The sequence below is a fragment of the Python bivittatus genome, unplaced genomic scaffold (assembly GCF_059951505.1).
Source record: "Python bivittatus isolate LINGU-HERP-01145 unplaced genomic scaffold, Pbiv_v1 ctg000780_np1212, whole genome shotgun sequence".
NCBI lineage: Eukaryota > Metazoa > Chordata > Lepidosauria > Squamata > Pythonidae > Python > Python bivittatus.
Window position 1 is genome coordinate 4,321,730 of NW_028277108.1, and position 17,623 is coordinate 4,339,352.

Below are 17,623 nucleotides of genomic sequence, written 5' to 3' on the forward strand. Positions count from 1 at the left end.
TATCCCATAACCAACAATTGAGGCTAAAGCCAGGTGACATAAGTACCAGCATTTGAGAAAACTGATTTCAAAGGGATGGCTTTCTGGTGTAGTGACACTTTGTTCACTGAAAGCAAAGCTCTTACCATCTCTACTTCATGGAACCAAGATTTGAGGCTTGCAACTCTCTCCAGAGTTTCCAAACCTAGAAGCCCAACAGAATAGGTCTCCCCTGGAAGCTTTTGTGAAAAAATTTCTTCCTACTACAACATAGGCAGCTGGTTGCCAATGTGGGAACAGAATGTTGGTTGAAGCTTTCTGGGACCAGTGGGATATTTATGTTATCATCTAAACTCAGTAGTACTGATATTATCATTGTCCATTGACTTGTGATACACCATTTAACTGTAAAAATAAAGTTCATGGTAGTTCATTAAACTTTTTCTGAACCAGAGATTTTCAATTTGATTCATGTAAAGTTAGTTTTATGATGATTAAACAGGTTCTCCCATCCTCTAATCAGAATTTCCCTCCATAAAATTACATTTTGATATTCCATACCTATTCTGCATTAATTAGGTGGATCTATACATTATCTGAATTTAGCACAATACCATATATGTCCTATAGCTGACTAATCCCACTGAATTCAGAGGGCTTTATCGTTAGGTATGTAAATACAGGATTGCACTCTACGTTGTCCTCAGGCATCTAAGATAAAGATCCTCTCAAGCTGAGCTAAACTCTCAGTAACTATCAAGAAAACAGCATAGGTTGGTTGAAGCTTTCTGGACCATATAGTCACCGAGCGTTTAGTTCAGCTCAAGAGTATCTTTATCTTAGATGCCTGAGAATAACTTAGAGTGCAATTTACCCTCTTCCAGAATATTTTTTGACTACTCAGTCTAGTCTATAATCCTGGTGTTTCCCCATCCAATTATTAACCTGATCTGATTCTGTATAGCTTTCATGTCCAGATCTTGAAAGCTATACAGCAAGTACTGTCCTTGCTGTATAAACAAATTCATAGTGACTCTTTAAGAAATCAGAAGAAAAGGATGACCAGGTTCTGTTCTGTTTCCTGCGGTTTAGTATGTGCTGACCCAAACGCTTCCCTCTTCAGTAGTAAAACTACAATTTCTGTGTTTTTCCCACCCGTACCCACAAGAAAGAAATACAATATGAGAAAGACTACTCAACTAAAGGAAGGTCCTCAATCTCTGATATGGCTGGTTGTCCTTCTTGTGCTCCTGAAGCTCTTTCAGCCCAAGTTCCCAAAATGGCAAAAAGAATTCGTCAACAGGAGGAAACTTTTATACAGCACAAGGGTGTTGCAAGTGAATAAATTAAAAGCACAGACCAAGTAGAGCTATAATTATTTGTGGGAAAATCAGGTGGCCAGGATCCAAAGAACTACATGGGCAATGGTCCAGCACATTTAGCAGGCACCAGGTTGGTAAGGCTGTCTAAGAGATATATGGATATATGTTCCTTAAACAGCTGCCTTGCCCTACTCCTATTCCCATAGGCAGATTCTTCCCTCTTAGATCTACACCTGTTCTGGATGGGATTGCATTTCCTCTTACAGATCAGAACCCTAGGCTGAGATTGCACTGATGCTTGATAGCCATATTGCAGCGGTGATGGTGATGGTGATGGTGATGGTGATGGTGATGGTGGGGGTGATGGTGATGGTGATGGTGGGGGTGATGGTGATGGTGATGGTGGGGGTGATGGTGATGGTGATGGTGGGGGTGATGGTGATGGTGATGGTGATGGTGATGGTGGGGGTGATGGTGATGGTGATGGTGATGGTGATGGTGATGGTGGGGGTGGGGGTGATGGTGATGGTGATGGTGATGGTGGGGGTGATGGTGATGGTGATGGTGATGGTGATGGTGGGGGTGATGGTGATGGTGATGGTGATGGTTATGGTGATGGTGATGGTGATGGTGATGGTGGGGGTGATGGTGATGGTGATGGTGATGGTGATGGTGGGGGTGATGGTGATGGTGATGGTGATGGTGATGGTGATGGTGGGGGTGATGGTGATGGTGATGGTGATGGTGATGGTGATGGTGATGGTGGGGGTGATGTTGATGGTGATGGTGATGGTGATGGTGATGGTGGGGGTGATGGTGATGGTGATGGTGATGGTGATGGTGATGGTGGGGGTGATGGTGATGGTGATGGTGGGCGTGATGGTGATGGTGATGGTGATGGTGATGGTGATGGTGATGGTGATGGTGATGGTGGGGGTGATGGTGATGGTGATGGTGATGGTGATGGTGATGGTGATGGTGGGGGTGATGGTGATGGTGATGGTGATGGTGATGGTGATGGTGATGGTGATGGTGGGGGTGATGGTGATGGTGATGGTGATGGTGATGGTGGGGGTGATGGTGATGGTGATGGTGATGGTGATGGTGATGGTGATGGTGGGGGTGGGGGTGATGGTGATGGTGATGGTGATGGTGATGGTGATGGTGGGGGTGATGGTGATGGTGATGGTGATGGTGATGGTGATGGTGGGGGTGATGGTGATGGTGATGGTGATGGTGATGGTGGGGGTGATGGTGATGGTGATGGTGATGGTGATGGTGATGGTGGGGGTGATGGTGATGGTGATGGTGATGGTGGGGGTGTGCTTTTATTAGCTGACTCTATAGTATGAAAAAACATGTTACTGAACTTGAGGCTGCCCTATCACCTTTGTTGCAATTGAGATAGTGGGTTAATTTAGGAATACTATGTGAATATCTGCAATACTATCATGCATTGGATTGAGACAGCTCTGCTTGTTCTTAATTTGTAAGACTGTTTTACTGGTATTGCTGATTACACTGGAAGGCTGTTACTCTAAGGAGGGATAGAAAGATGGTTGGTGATGGTGCTGAGAGGTAATCCTTCTCTTCATAGCTGGAATATTCAAATTAAGGGTGTAGCACGTGAATTATGAAATACAGTATACCTTTCCTCCTTTCTTACCTCAAGGAGAAAGAGGGGTGGTGGTGTGGTAAATCCAAAGACAACAAAAAAACCATTATTACCTAAACATAGAGACAGTCTGTAAGTTACACAAAAAAAGTGGGTTGGGGAGAAACTGTACGAAATCCTAAGTGTTAAGATGAGGAAATGTATTGTTTCTGAGGACTTCCAGAAAGAGAATTAAAATAAATTCAGAAACAGTAGTTTATACCCACACACATATATGTATGTGATGTGATCTATCATCTATCTATTATCAATTATCTATCTATTATCTACCTCTATCTATCTCTATTTCTCTATCTATATCATCTATCTCAAAATCTTGATATGCCAAAAACTGTTCCTTGGATACTGTCTAGAATTCAAACAGGCAGCTCATTACCCTTAGACTTGTTTAGAGGGATAATAAAGATCAAAACACGACATCTCATAGAGTTTTATCCTAAACAAGACACTTCACAGAAAAAGACCAAATGTTAAGAAAAAAAAGGACCAAAATTAACAACCATGCTTATTACCCTGCTTATTTCAAAACAAACTGCCCAATCATATCCCACCAAAGTTCTTAAGAGAGACAAAAGTGGCAGGGAACGGCTTTGAAGACAATTACTTAAGTTACAGGACATGTCCCCGCTTACAGATGTAGCAAGAAATACATCAGGATGGATAGGAGGATCCTGTAATATATCAGGAACTATATCAGCATCACCAGTCTTTGACAATCTGGAAGAAAACTCGAAATCCTGGAGATCAGGTATTATTCTCATCCATCCTTTCACTTTATGGAAGAGGACCAGAAAGGACAAGAAAGAACACTATCTCAAGTGAATGAGTGGCTATACCAATAGTGTCAGTGGGGGAGATATTTGTTTCTGGGAATATAGTTTGAATTATCAAGATGATGGACCACCAGTACAAGATGGGTTGCAAATGTGTTTGGCCAAAGCTGGGTAAGAACAATGAGAAAGGCTTTAAACTGAATCCTGTAATGGGGGTAAAAATGAACCTCCGAAAGCAGGGTTTGTCAACCTTGGCGACTAGAAAATGTGTGGACTTCAACCATGCTGGCTGGGGAATTCTGGGAGTTGTAGTCCACACATCTTCAAGTCGCCAAGGTTGAGGAACCCTGTCCTAAAGTAAGGATCTCAGATAATGGCTTGTGTACTGTAGAAAATAGGGAAAGTGTTGCTGAAATGGGGCCCCTTAAATCACTGACATTAAAATAAGCAAGTTCCTAGTGTTCTTTATCTATAGTATAATCTAATGTTAAGAGTAAGGGAAATAAAAACCATGACTTGAGCTCTTGGTGGAGAAAGGCATTTCTGATTGAAAAGGTGTAAAAGATACCTGGTGGAATGTCTCCCGAGATTAGAATATAGTAACTGAATGCCACTTGTTCTAAAGAAAAACACCAGTACAAAGTGAGGAGGGGTTTTGGTTGAAAGAATTTGGCAATGCTGCAGAAAGTCTCCAAATAAAAATAAGTGGAGGAACAATTAAAAGCAGTATTTTTATTGGTGTCTACTAATGCCCATCCAATCAAGTAGAAGATTCCTTGCAAAAGTAAACTGCAGATCTTTCAAAGAGGCATGAAATTATAGTGATGTGAAACTTTAATTAATCTGACTTCTGTTAGCAGAAAAACTGTGCCACATATAATCACTTCAGAAAATCCCTGATTTATTTTGCTAACACCATTCTCCTTCAGAGGGCAGAGCATGAAAGGATCAGCTACTCTTGCTTGATATAAATCAGGAAGGAAGACTTGGTTGAGAAGGTAGCAGCAAAAGTAGGAGCTGTTGGTTTTAAGAAGAATTAAATCTGAGCATAATCAAACATGCACCTTAGATTTCAAAAAAAGCTTATTTTAATGAACTCAGAGCAATGATAAACATACTTAATGAGAAGAATCATACTCAAGATGGGTAGGGGTTCCTAAAGATGGAGAAACTAAAAGCACAAGTTCCAATAATTCCAATGAGGAAAAATGGAAGACAGTAGAAGGAACCAGTGTTGCTACACAAAAAACCTTAGTGAAGATCTGAAAACAAAGAAGGAGTCATACAGGAAATTGAAAGAGGGTTAGGTTATGAAAAATGAGCAGAATCTCCCTATAACTTTCTGGCTTAATTCAAACAGGTGAGAGAGGGAAGGAAACCTGTGTAGTATGGTGGGAAGCAGGGTGGGAAAGCAAGGGGATCATGCTTCACCCAGCGTGGGCAGCAACTGAAAGGGTGCCCACTGGAAGATATCCACATCTTGTCTAGTATCTCTATTTAACACGTCCAAGACTAAAATAAAAAGGAAAGGTGACAGGGGACAACTCTGTCTTGTCCCCTTTTGTATCTCACATGGTTTTGTACATTCATCATTAACAATAATACTTGCCTTTTGGAAAGTGTACATCAATTTAATCCTTTGCAGAAAATTCTTGCTGAAATCCATTTAATTTATTTATTTATACAACGCTTATATCTTCTAAAACTTTAAACAGGAAAAACCAGTTCAAATTATCAAAAGCTTTCTCTGCATCCAAAAAGATCAGTGCTGTTTGCTATTCATTATGATGTTGTAAATATGATATCTAGAACAATTCTTACATTGTCTCTCAGTTGTCTTTTAGGTAAGATGCCACACTGATCTTCATATATAAAGTCTGATAAGATCTTTTTCAATCTCTCTGCTAATATTGATGTGAACAGCTTATAATCATTATTTAACAAAGAGATTGGCCTGTAGTTTTTAGTCATAGTTGGATCTTGACCCTCTTTTGGCAATAACATTATATTAGCTTCCTTCCACGTCTCTGGTATTGCTGAGCCCCCTAGAATAGAGTTCATCACCCACTTAAATGGTAATAACAGTTCATCTTCAAAACATTTATAATAAGAACTCATTAATCCATCTGGTTCAGGGGCTTTCCCTATTTTAGCCTTTTTGATAGCCTCTGATATTTCAAAGGTGGTCAAAGGATTGTTCATAATTTGTTTTTGAGATCGTGAGGGTTTGGGTAAATTTTGGGTTTTTTTAGATGTGCGTCACTATCATTTAATGAAACTTCTGGTCTTTTGTACAGATTTGAAAAAAAGTTATGAAAAGACTTGGATCTTACATTATCAGTAGGTATTTTCTTCTTGTATTTTCATTATCATTTCCTTGTCTCTCTCCTTTCTTAGTTTATATGCAAGCCATCTCCCTGGTTTATTTGCAAATTGAAAGTATTTTTGTTTTGTCTATTTTAACTTTGTCTCTATTTCTTTTATAGTTAAAATATATAGTTGCTGATGTAGAAGCTTAATTTGGTGCAAGATATCAGTATCTGTTGGTATTTTTTGTAAGCTATCTTCTTTTCTCTTTATTTCATTTAGAATAGTTTGAATTTTTTCTTGATGTTTCCTTTTAAGTTTCCAGTTATATTGGATGAAGTGGCCCCTCAACACTGCTTTACTGGCATCCCAAACAATTTGTAAATCTGATCCTCTATCCAAATTGTTAGTAAAGTATTCATTTAGCTTTTTTCCACATTCTTTTACTACTAATTCTTTTTGCAATGTCGAATCATTTAATCTCCACTTAAATGTTGTAGCTTTCTTCTTAAATATCAGTGTAACTGGATTATGATCTGGAAAGGTTTTTGGTAAAATATCCATATTTCTAATCTTATTTGCCAAAGTCTTTGAAATCCATATCATATCAATTCTAGAAACAGATTTGTGTCTTTCTGAAAAAAAGGTGTATTCCTTGGCATTCCCATTTTTTTGTCTCCAAGAGTCTATCAGAGTCAAGTTTTCCATCAAGTCAAAAAAAGACTTAGGTAGCCTCCCTTGGTTAAGTAGTTCCCTTTCTGGAGGACCTGTTCATATGAGGCGAGGTTACTTCATTCCAATCTCCCATCAAACACCAATTTTCCTATGTGAAAGGTGACAATTGATCCATCAGATGTTTACAAAAGTTACTTTCATCCTTGCAACTCAGTCTCAACTGCAACATATCTACCTCTTTCAGCAGATAATAAAATTGTGGTTTCAAATAGGGCTTAATATGTAAAACAACTCCATTAGATTTTTTAAATATTTACTGATATAAATTCTTCACTTAAAGTTTTGTAAATCAAGTATTTTTACATCTTTTTTTCTGATGTGAATTTCCTGCTGACAAATTATATCCTGTCTTAATTTTCTCAAATAATGAAAGATTTTTCATCTTTTTTGGGAATGGTTTGCACCATTAATATTCCACGTTAAGTATTTATAATCCATAATTAAGAAAAGAGTTTATCAAAGTCTTTAACTGTAGCACCCGTCTCAACAACCTGGTCATCAAGCCCTTCCTCCAATTGTTGTTGACTCTGCAAGGCCTTCCCCTCTGTTTCTTGTTGTAATTCTGATCCATATCTTGCCAGGAAATCTTTGGCCTTCTGGCAGAATTTAATTGAATCTTTGTTGTTGGAAGGTAAAGATTACCCCTTTCAATTTATGCCAATGGAATGGAATCTTGCTCTTTTTTAAAATCTCTGTCAAAAAGGTGTACTCCTTTCTCTTCTCAAGATTCTAATTGGTATTTCTTTTAGTACGATTATATCTGTATTAGCAATCCTTACTGTAGAATCACAGTGAGTCTGTAATACTTGTTCTCTTGTTGACTGTCTCAAAAGTAAACCATAACATCTCTAGGAAGTTTTCTGACAGCTGCAAAACGTGAATTGATACGATACGCCTTGTCGACTTCTTGATCCATCCTGACTTCTTCCCAACTTAATAAATTGGAGAGAGTAGTCACAACTAGCTGTCTGATATTCTCTTGAGCACTTTCAGAAATTGTTCTTATCTGAAACAGAATCTGTTCTCTTTAAGTTCAAGTAGAACAAAATTATCCAATCCTTTTTCCATTTCAGCGTCTTTAGCATCCATTCTATTTTCCACTATTTGTACTTTGTCAGTAACTTGTTTTACAACAGTGTCCATCTTCTGTATTTTTTTATCCAATTTTTGTTCTCTCATTTCAAATCTAGCATCTATAGTCTGTATAACTTTAGCTGAAAAGTCATCAAACATCTGCCTCAAAAAGCCAAAGTCTGCAGAAGCACTTCTATAGGGTCTTTTGGAAGCCATTTTAAAATTAATATAACCATAAAATTGCCAGTGAGAAAGAAATCCAGCAAAAGAAACTTTCAGGTAGTGGATTAGTTAGGCAATATCACACTCTAGCAGTACAAAATAAGATCGCTGGAAAGAGAAAAAAAAAAAACTCTGGAGATTTTCCATTAGCTTGTTTATAGGAACTGCCCCAATCAGTGCAGAGTAGATTATAAAAGGACAACTTTCTCATGTTTTCTTCTCTATTGTGTGTTTCTGAACATACAAAAGAAAATGGCTGATCTCTTAATAATTAAAAGGGATATACAAATTAACAAACCAAGAGAGTGATCTGGATAATTTTCCTATATCGGATTTACAAAATAGGCTTGTTAAAGCTTTGAAGAATTTTGTGAGACGAGACAAAGAAAAAATGAAAGGAATCAAGTTCTAGGACATTATTTGAAGGAATTCAAGATTGTTAAAAGTAAAGGGAAGGAAGATAAAGTTGATTTATTTCATGAAAGTTAAAATAGCTATATTGTTATCTCTGGTAACCCTTAATGAGCTTTTGCTGATCAGGACTGAAATGACGAGGTTTTAAGGATTTGTTTATAGATAAGAGATGGGTTATGGGAAGAAGAGACCATTTGCTGTATTTTAAGAGTAGGTGATAAGTTACTAAAATTGTTTAGACTTGTTGTGATGAAAGGGGAAGTCATTTCTTTATATATTTCTTTTTCTTTTCTATGTTCTTATTTTTCTTTCTTTTCCATTTTTTCCCCATTTTCTTTTTCTTTTCTGCACCTTCTATTTTTTTTTACTTTGTATTAGTTTTTTATCATTGTAATTATATTTTTTAACAAATTTACTATTAAATCAAATTAAAATCTGTACATATCACGTATATGAATCTTGCAAAAAGAGGGTTGGACATCAATTATCCAATTGTGGCTGCCACCTTGATTTATTATTAAATAATATATTACTAAATAATACTATATTACTGCCTGATGATGCTGGTACAGAGACGTTGCTTTGAATGTCATCATAACACTCAGCTCAAATCTCTGATGATATCTCCTAGCAGTTTCATATGTATGTTTCAAAATATCAGGGAGAAAAAGCCTCCATCCTCCCAAGTGACACCACGTGGATCCTTTTTGAAAGAGTGGAGCAGAACCATTGCAGAGGAGTGCCCCAGTTCCAAAAAGTGCCAAGTGGATACCATGGTCAATGGTACTGAAAGCTGTTAGGAGAGCCAACATAGTCACATTCTCCCCAAATGAGGATCATACGTCAAGCTGACTAAGGCAGTCTGAACCCCATTGCCTGCCCTAAAAGCCAGTTTGAAATATAATTTGTTTCATCAAACTGCCTGAAACTAAGGAGCTACCACCTTTGACTACTTTGTCAAGCATGGATAATTGACCTGTAATTACACTGTCTGCGGGATCAAGTGAGGACTTCTTGGAGAAGGTTTACTAAACGCCTTCTTTGAAAAAGAGTGAAACTTCCCCTCCCTCAGGGAGGTATTAATAATCTTTACCAGGTCAGCTCCCAGAGTTTCTTGGTCAGTAGATACAAGCTGCGTTGGGCAAGGATTGCACTGCCCTAAACCGATTACCCATGTCCTCAGCTATGTGCAAATTATAATGTATACATTATTCATGTGCGAATTAGGAAAAAAGAAGAAGGCTGCGGGATGGTAACAATTCAGATAGGTACTAGTTTTTCCTAGATTCTTTGTCACTTGCTTATCCCAGGATGGTAGACTTTCTCAACAGCTAGACCTAGGTACTCCTTTCTTTTTAACTGAGTGAAACTCTACTGGAACCAAGAAAACCCCCAGGGCAATTTCTGTTATGGGAAGGCATTGAAAACCTTTTCAAACTAACACAGCATTTATGGTAGATTGAATGATGAACGGCATCAAAACCCCACCTAATTTTAATGATAACTCTTCCTTTTCTCTTAGAAAGAAAGAACCTGTCTGCACTATGCTGTCAAAAAACGGTTCGGTTTCCTTGATTATTTACTCATCATCCTTTTAATGCCTGTTATGCTGCGAGGATACCTCCTGATGGTAAGTTCCATGTCAAGCTAGTATCAAAATGGTGCTAACAATTATATTCCGACCCCCTGTTTTTTCTCTCGTCTGATCACCTTTGTGGTAGTTACATGTTTTTATAAGGCTGGTGGGAGACATCAGAGGTTAATCTCAATGCAGAGCTTTGGGTTCTAGAGGTACCATGGTTCTCTTCCCTGATGCAAAGAGGCAACTGTGATTTGTCTCAATGAAGAGCGTCACATCACCTCCGTGTGTGAGTTGGTCCTCACCCAATCACTGAAAAGGAATACGATAGCACCTCTGACCACTGAACAAACAAAGAAGGGATGGGAAGAAGCCGGTCCACTCAAAAGAAAGAACCAGGTAGTCTGATACGTAGGACTAGAGTGAGAAAGAGGTTCAAAGAAGTTGGGATTTTTCTCTCTCTCTCTCTCTAGCTTGCTTTTGAAACCCAGCAGTTGCAGGGATTCTTTGATAATGACTTCCTACCTTTTCTTATTGGGATTTCTCGGATTCTTGGGAGCTGGCCAGTTGGTTACAATCTTGTCTGCCGGGACCCCCCTGGGGTCTCTTATCTCTCATTCTGTCACTGGCCAAAACCCAAAGAGGCTTCTTGCTGGAGCTGAATACTTTCAAAGGCTTCTTCCAGCTTAAGATTTAGAATTTCCTCAGAGCGTCTTCTTAGCATTATCCAGCTCTCTCTAAGACTAGAAGAGGCTCCTGGGCACGCACAGAAGCCTCTTCCAACTGGAGAGGATCCTGAGGAGGCAAAACAAAGAAAGTGAGGGGCCGTATTGCCATGCAAAGCAGACTCACGAGGATGTTTTGCTCAGATCTTCTTGGAAGCAAAGCACACCCTCAGAGGTTTACACATATTTTCTGTATCCATTGATTACAGGAGCACTTTTTATTCTAATTTGTTCAGGAGCTCTTTTAATGTTATCTGTAAGGTGATGCTAGCTTTTCCTGGAAGAGGGTTTTCTGCATTAGTATTTAAATATATGATTCTCTACCATTGCCTTTCAGCCTGGTGTGTTCTAGATGTGCTGGTGGTTACAGCTTCTAGAATTTCTAGCTAGATAGGAAGTTACAACATCCAGAAGCTAGAAAAAGCTGTTTCAGGCAATATGACTGGGAGGTTGGCTCATCTGCATAATTCCTATGACGTTCTATTTTTCCCCCCCAATCATTTTTGAGTTCCTAAGAAAAGGATTAGCCAACACTCAAATGCTGCTTCTCAGGCACTGTTCAATTGCCTAAGTATTAAAATGTATCCCTTGGCTAATTGGCACATATAACCACAATGGATATGCACGCTCACCATGTACCCAACTGCAATTTCCTAGTACGTAGTCACAATGAGCTATCCCATGAAGACTATGATCCCGCAACACATTATGAAAGGGTGTAACACACTTAGCGCAACACACAGGTTCTTGGGACCTAGAACTTGTGAGGCAGTAAATCAGATTTTCTCATTATAATTTTTTTTTTTTTTTATAATGCTTAGTGTTGGGAAGCTTAAGAGTACATATACCTTCTCAGCAGGTTTTTATTTGGATAAATGTGTAAGAAAAGGTCTTCATTAGCGGACTGCTTCGTATGATGATGTTACCCATTTTTCCAATAATCTTCTGTTCTTCCTTTCTTACTCATAAAATCTGTGAAACAGGTATCTAAAAGTAAGCAGAATGAAAACCTCATCAAGATGCTACTTAGAGCTGGTGCAGATGTTAATGCTACAGATGATGTAAGTGCATCTACTCCTATATTCTAGAACTATTTCACAGTTGGGGTGGTAGGTGGATGTGATACAGAAAATCTCTTCCTTTTCCTAAGGGCCCATGAAGGACGAAGCAGCACATGACCATTTTTATTCCTGTGGTTTTAAGAAATGCACTCTTTCCCTTATATGGAGAGAAGATGGGATCAATTGCTTCTTTGCTCCTCCTGTGTGGGACCAAGCCAGCCAAAGTAGATGAGATCTATCGAGGTCAAATAGTTTTAGGCTGAAATATTACCTCCGGGTTGGGGCAGCGTGGCTCCAGTCAAGCTCTGAGAGGCCCAAGGAACCTTATCTACAATGCTCCAATTCCTTCCTGTAGCGGTTTTGCTTCCTCCTCCATGTCCCTGGACATTCCCTCACATTTCCAAAGACTATCACAGCAGAAGCTGATGAGAAAGGGGTATGTCTCCATCTGCTTAAAAGCACCCCAAAGGCTTCTGACTGGCCATTGTCACGAACAAAATACTGGCTAAGATGGTCTTAGCCAGATCCATTATGGCTGTTCTGATGTTCTTATACTCAAGGAGCAGGGATTAATGGAAGGAGGAAAGCCTTTCACAACCCAGGCTTCCCCCAGCCTACTGCAATCTGGCAGGATTTCCTCTGGAACTGTGAGATGGCTGACCTCCCACTAGTGAAAATGTCCACCCTGTCCCAGCTCCTGAGATTTTCCCAGGAGGGAAAAGGCAATAGAGCCTCTTGCCACCTTTCCCTGACTCTCCACAACTTTGCCATTCCCTATGCCCGTTGTTCAGCTGTTGTTTTTTGCTTGCTTTGCCTCACCAAGCAAAGCAAAGCAGCAAGGGAAGAGTGAGGGTGAGATGGGATGTTAGCTGGCCGCCATTTATTGTGCCATTCTGCTTATCAACTGAATGGCTCAGGGTTGGAAAGAAGAATATCAGTCAGGACACTTGTGCAGCGGTGCAAAATTCCTGCAGAAGGTTTGAGGTATGAGGCTGATAGCTGTGTGGAAGTGCTATTCGATTTATATTTTAACTGTTGCATATTTAAATTTAACACGTATTGTCCAGAGCAATTAGGCAGGAAGAGAATGTCTTCCAAATGCACCAGGAAGCCTATTACATGGCCATATAGTTGGGTTGCAGGTATTATTCTTGAAAAAAATGCAATAGCTTGTTCATCATTAAAACTGAAAAACAAAACCAACAGAAAAGGCCATGAAGAGTTCAGCCCTTTATCAAATACTAGCGTCTCTGGCACAAATATCATTTATTTCCTCCAGAACTTTGGGGTTTCACCTGTCCCAACTCACTAATTAAGACCACACAATAGGCACAGAAAGGTTGTTCAAATCAGGATCAGACCTTATTTTTATTTCAGTGAGCTAATGTATGTACGGAATAATATAGGACTAGACCTTTTAGTCTGTCTCTTCTGTCCTGAAGCAAGTAATCTTGTACTTGCTTCAGGACCATGATGGAATAAGATGAGTTTCCAAATCTCAAGGCAATCGAGGAACACAGGAGAACTCCAGAGTATTTCTGAAACTGTTGCAGAAAGTAATACAAAGTGAACTAACTCACTAACTCAAAAACAGTTCGCAGGCCATGTGAATTCAACCTTGGTTACAGTTTACTGTATAATTCAAAGAAGATGCTCAGTTGTATTTCCACTGTGGACTGCATATATTCTGTAATATGTATTAATTGTCACTATTTTGTTTTGATATTTTTAACTTCTATTTTGTTGTACAGTGCTTGGAGCCATTTTGGAGTAGAATAGCATAGATATACCAGCAATAAATCAATAGTTAATCTAGAGGTGGATGAAACCATAGACCAAGGGTATAAATAGATGATAATTCAAGAGCTTGTATGAAAGAGTTTATAGTGGTCTTTTTAAATTTTGTGCTTAGCGAGAAGCATATTAGGGTAAGAATGCAACTCATTCCTGAAGGATATGTATTATGGTTTTCTCCAGTCAGGACGGACTGCCCTCCACTATGCTTGTGAAATGAAGAACCAGTCCATCATTCCATGACTAGTTGAAGTGGGTGCTGACCTTTCCCTAAGGACAAGGTATGGAAATTCAAACCTAGTCTTGGATAACTGCTCTGGATAATTTCCAGTTTGCACCCAGGGCACTCCTGGTTCATCTCTATATCCAGATGAGAGAAAGGCCGTCCAGTTCAGCTAGCAAAAGCATTGCTTCATCTTTATTAAATGCCAGCAAAGTTGCAGGCAGGACTATTGTCAAATGTAAAGCAAAAACATAACAGGGGATGGATTAATTTTTTTAATCCCAAAGCAAAAGCACATTTCTTCAGAATCCCAATAACCTCCACCAAAGAAATAACACGAAGTGAGATTGCAAATGTTTCTTCATCATGTAATTCATCAGCTCAGCTGCATTAAGACGTCAAAGCAGCCTCAGGGTGTGTTCTCAAATTGTCATCACGCAGCATGCTTTCTGTGTGAGAAGGAATTATTGATATCCTTTCATTATCTTAATGATATCCATGTACATGCGTTCAGTTGCATCGAGTCCCCAAATGTAGTCTAGATGTTGCCATTCAGGAATATGTTGATGATAAATGAGGTTACTAATTTGTAGTTTTAATGCCTTGAAATCTCTTGAGTTCACAAATAAGTCTTCCCCACCAGTCCAGAGAGCAATGGGTATTTTTATATCTTCTATCTTGTATATAGGAGGAGTCACCTGGGAAGAAAAGCAGCAAAACTGAATAATCAGCCCAAAAGTGCTGAGGGAGACATAGAACAATATATAAAACATTTCAAATTACCACTTTAGAAAACTCAGTGAGCAAGTAAAGTAATAGGACTTCCTATTCAGTGCAAACACTAAACCAGAGATTTGTGGTGGTTTTAATTCGGCCAAGGAATTTCTGATGATTCCCATGGATGTTTGCCTCCAACATATAGCTGATCAACTCAGATCCCCAGAAAGGGTAGGACATTCTGCCACTGGCCCAGAAGAGAACATATGGCTTAAATTAGTCACTGGAAGCAGTTGCTGATGTAAATGGCTTGGCTGGGAGGGAAAGGCAGTCAGACGTAGGGTCAGGTGTCAACTGTCTTCAGAGCAGGGAGGGCAAGAAAGATGTCTCTACATTTACTATCTAAATACATTTACTAGTTGAAGCGGGTGCTGACCTTTCCATAAAGGACAAGGTATGGAAATTCAAACCTAGTCTTGTTATAATTTTGGTTTCTGGCTCATCCTGTGATTTGGAGAATCCCTCTATTATGACAAGGAATCTTATCTCATTTTAGGAAAGAAATAAATGAGCGAGATTCTTTTCTGCCATTTTCCAAGATTTTTCTCTTCCATTGCAAATAATCACATTTGGAGATTTTGATCCATTTTCGGCTGCTCAGAAGCTACTGATGTTTCAAGGCATGTGGAAAAGGCAACATGCATAGTAACAAAAAAAAACAAGCAAAAAAGGGAAAAGAAATGATTAAAAAAGGGATTAAAACTAGCTATACATATTCAATATCCATTAATATTTTAAAATTTAAAGTTATCTCCTTACTGTAGATCGGGTGTAGGCAATGTAGTAATCCCCCTGAAGCTTTTTGTCTAGAACACTCAAAATCTCTTGCAATGATGTCTAAAGTTAGCAACCCTAGCTATTTATGTCTATTAGAGATCATTTTAAATTTCCCATAAGGAGAATAATATTGCTTAGCAGTGGCTTAGCAGAATTAACTAATGTTTTGGACACACATACACAAATAAAATAATATCATAAAATAATATTCAGTTGTTTCCCCTGTGTGAAAGTCCATCATTATAAAAGAAGCTCTATTTCTCTCTGACAAGGCATGGTCATTTTTTATCATACCAGTAGAAACCATCTTGCATCTTGAATTAACTGAAATGTCCAAGCTGTGGATGTCCAAATTAACAGTCATTCTAGCAGATTTTCTGAATTGGACTACGCGGTTCACGTTGGGTCTGGACTGCTTTGGTTTGCAGTTCTTATACATCCCGAGTTGGCTTCAAATCACATGGTTGGAATGAGTTCTTTTAGTTTCAGGTCTAGTAGTTCATACAGCCGTGCAAGCTTGTTTGTTTATTTAAAGCAATTATCTAGCCACCCATCTTGTACCAAACTCTGGGCAGCTCACAAGCAAGAAATATAACCACATCTAGGTACAATTAAATATTAAACCAAAAGACGTGGCACCGTAGCTAAACTTTCCCATGCAGCGCAGAGCAGGTTCATCTCACAAAGCCAAATTCCTGCCAGAAGAAGACAGGACTACAGTGTTTTCTTTCTTCTTGCACAAGATGATCGGCATGCCTCCATAGAAGAATAGAACCCTGTAGTTTGCGGTTATTAGTTACAGGCAGTGGTGCATTAAAGTCTCTAGTTCTTTTTAAGTATGTGCCCAGCCTTTTTACTGCTGTCCAGTCTTGCGCTGGCTCACCAATCTTTCCACTTAGCAGATCAAGTGCATTAGTTGTGTCAGGTCAACTCACAGTTGGGAAGTGCTATAGCTATCCCACAGCTGTCCGATACTGTTCATTACTTGCCAACCTGAATTGGTTTCCTTTGCATCTTGACTCCTTTGCCTCCCTGAGAAACTTTTTTGCTCTATTATATTTTGGTTTTGAGTAGAAAAGAAGCCACTACATTTGTCCTTTTTAAATTTCATTTCCAAGATAGTGACTAATATCTCCAAGATGCTTTACCTCTCTATCTTCACTTAAGTTGCTCCCTCCCTCCCACCTGTCTCTTTTGTCCTCTGCAGGTACAATTAGGTCCTCAATAAAACCAAGAGTGTATGTGCCTCTTCCACTTTTAACTCTTGTCTATAAGTGTCAGCCTCGACAGGTGGTCCAGACAAGAAGCACACCCAGAAGTACTCCTTCTAACTTCATTATAAGGTTACATTCACAGCATCTTTCAATTCTGAAAGGACATCTCTCACCCCTCACATTTACAGTCCAAGAAACTAGGAAGGGCCCCTTCTGAGACATTTGCCACACCTATATTTCCTTCTGCAGACTCAGCTGCTGTTTGTCTGACCATTCTCTAGTCTGTAGCTCTTCCACCTGTCTCCCAAAGTCATTCCCACATACAAACAGCATGAAGCCGCATTTCCATGTTCGGAGTCCATGTTTTATAATATTTGATTTAGTGTATCAGAGCATGCTTTGGCTGCTTGCTTTAACCCATACAGTTTATGGTCGGCTTTTTGTCTGTCTGTTTGTTTTTGTTTGCAATTGATAGACCAGTTTTTCTTTCCCTGGTTCTTCCAAATCTGGTGGCGGTCCCATGTAAATCTCCTCTCTCGGATCACCATGAAGAAAAACTGTCTTAATATCTAAGTGCTCCACCTGCAGTTTTCTGAATGGTGCTACACTATTCTGATGCTTGCATGCTTAACTGCAAGTGCAAAAACTGTCATAATCCTCTCCATGAATTTGGGAGTAGCATTTTACGGCCACCCAGCTTTATAGCATTGCATATATCCATGAGCATCATGATGCAGCCTATGGCTTTCTTGCCCTTTGCTGGCTTTATGGGATCAGGCACATCCTTTGCTGTAGCGGTGCTGCACATTATCTCAGGTGGCCTTCCTTTATTAGATCTCAGGGATGTTTTAAATTTTAATTATGGGTCTGGTTTTTAATGTATGACAGCAGCCCCTTTTGAGTCCTAGATCCAGGTGCCACTAGTAAAACTAAGCTGGTTTGGAGTAGCATCTAAATCCTGCATCTCATCTA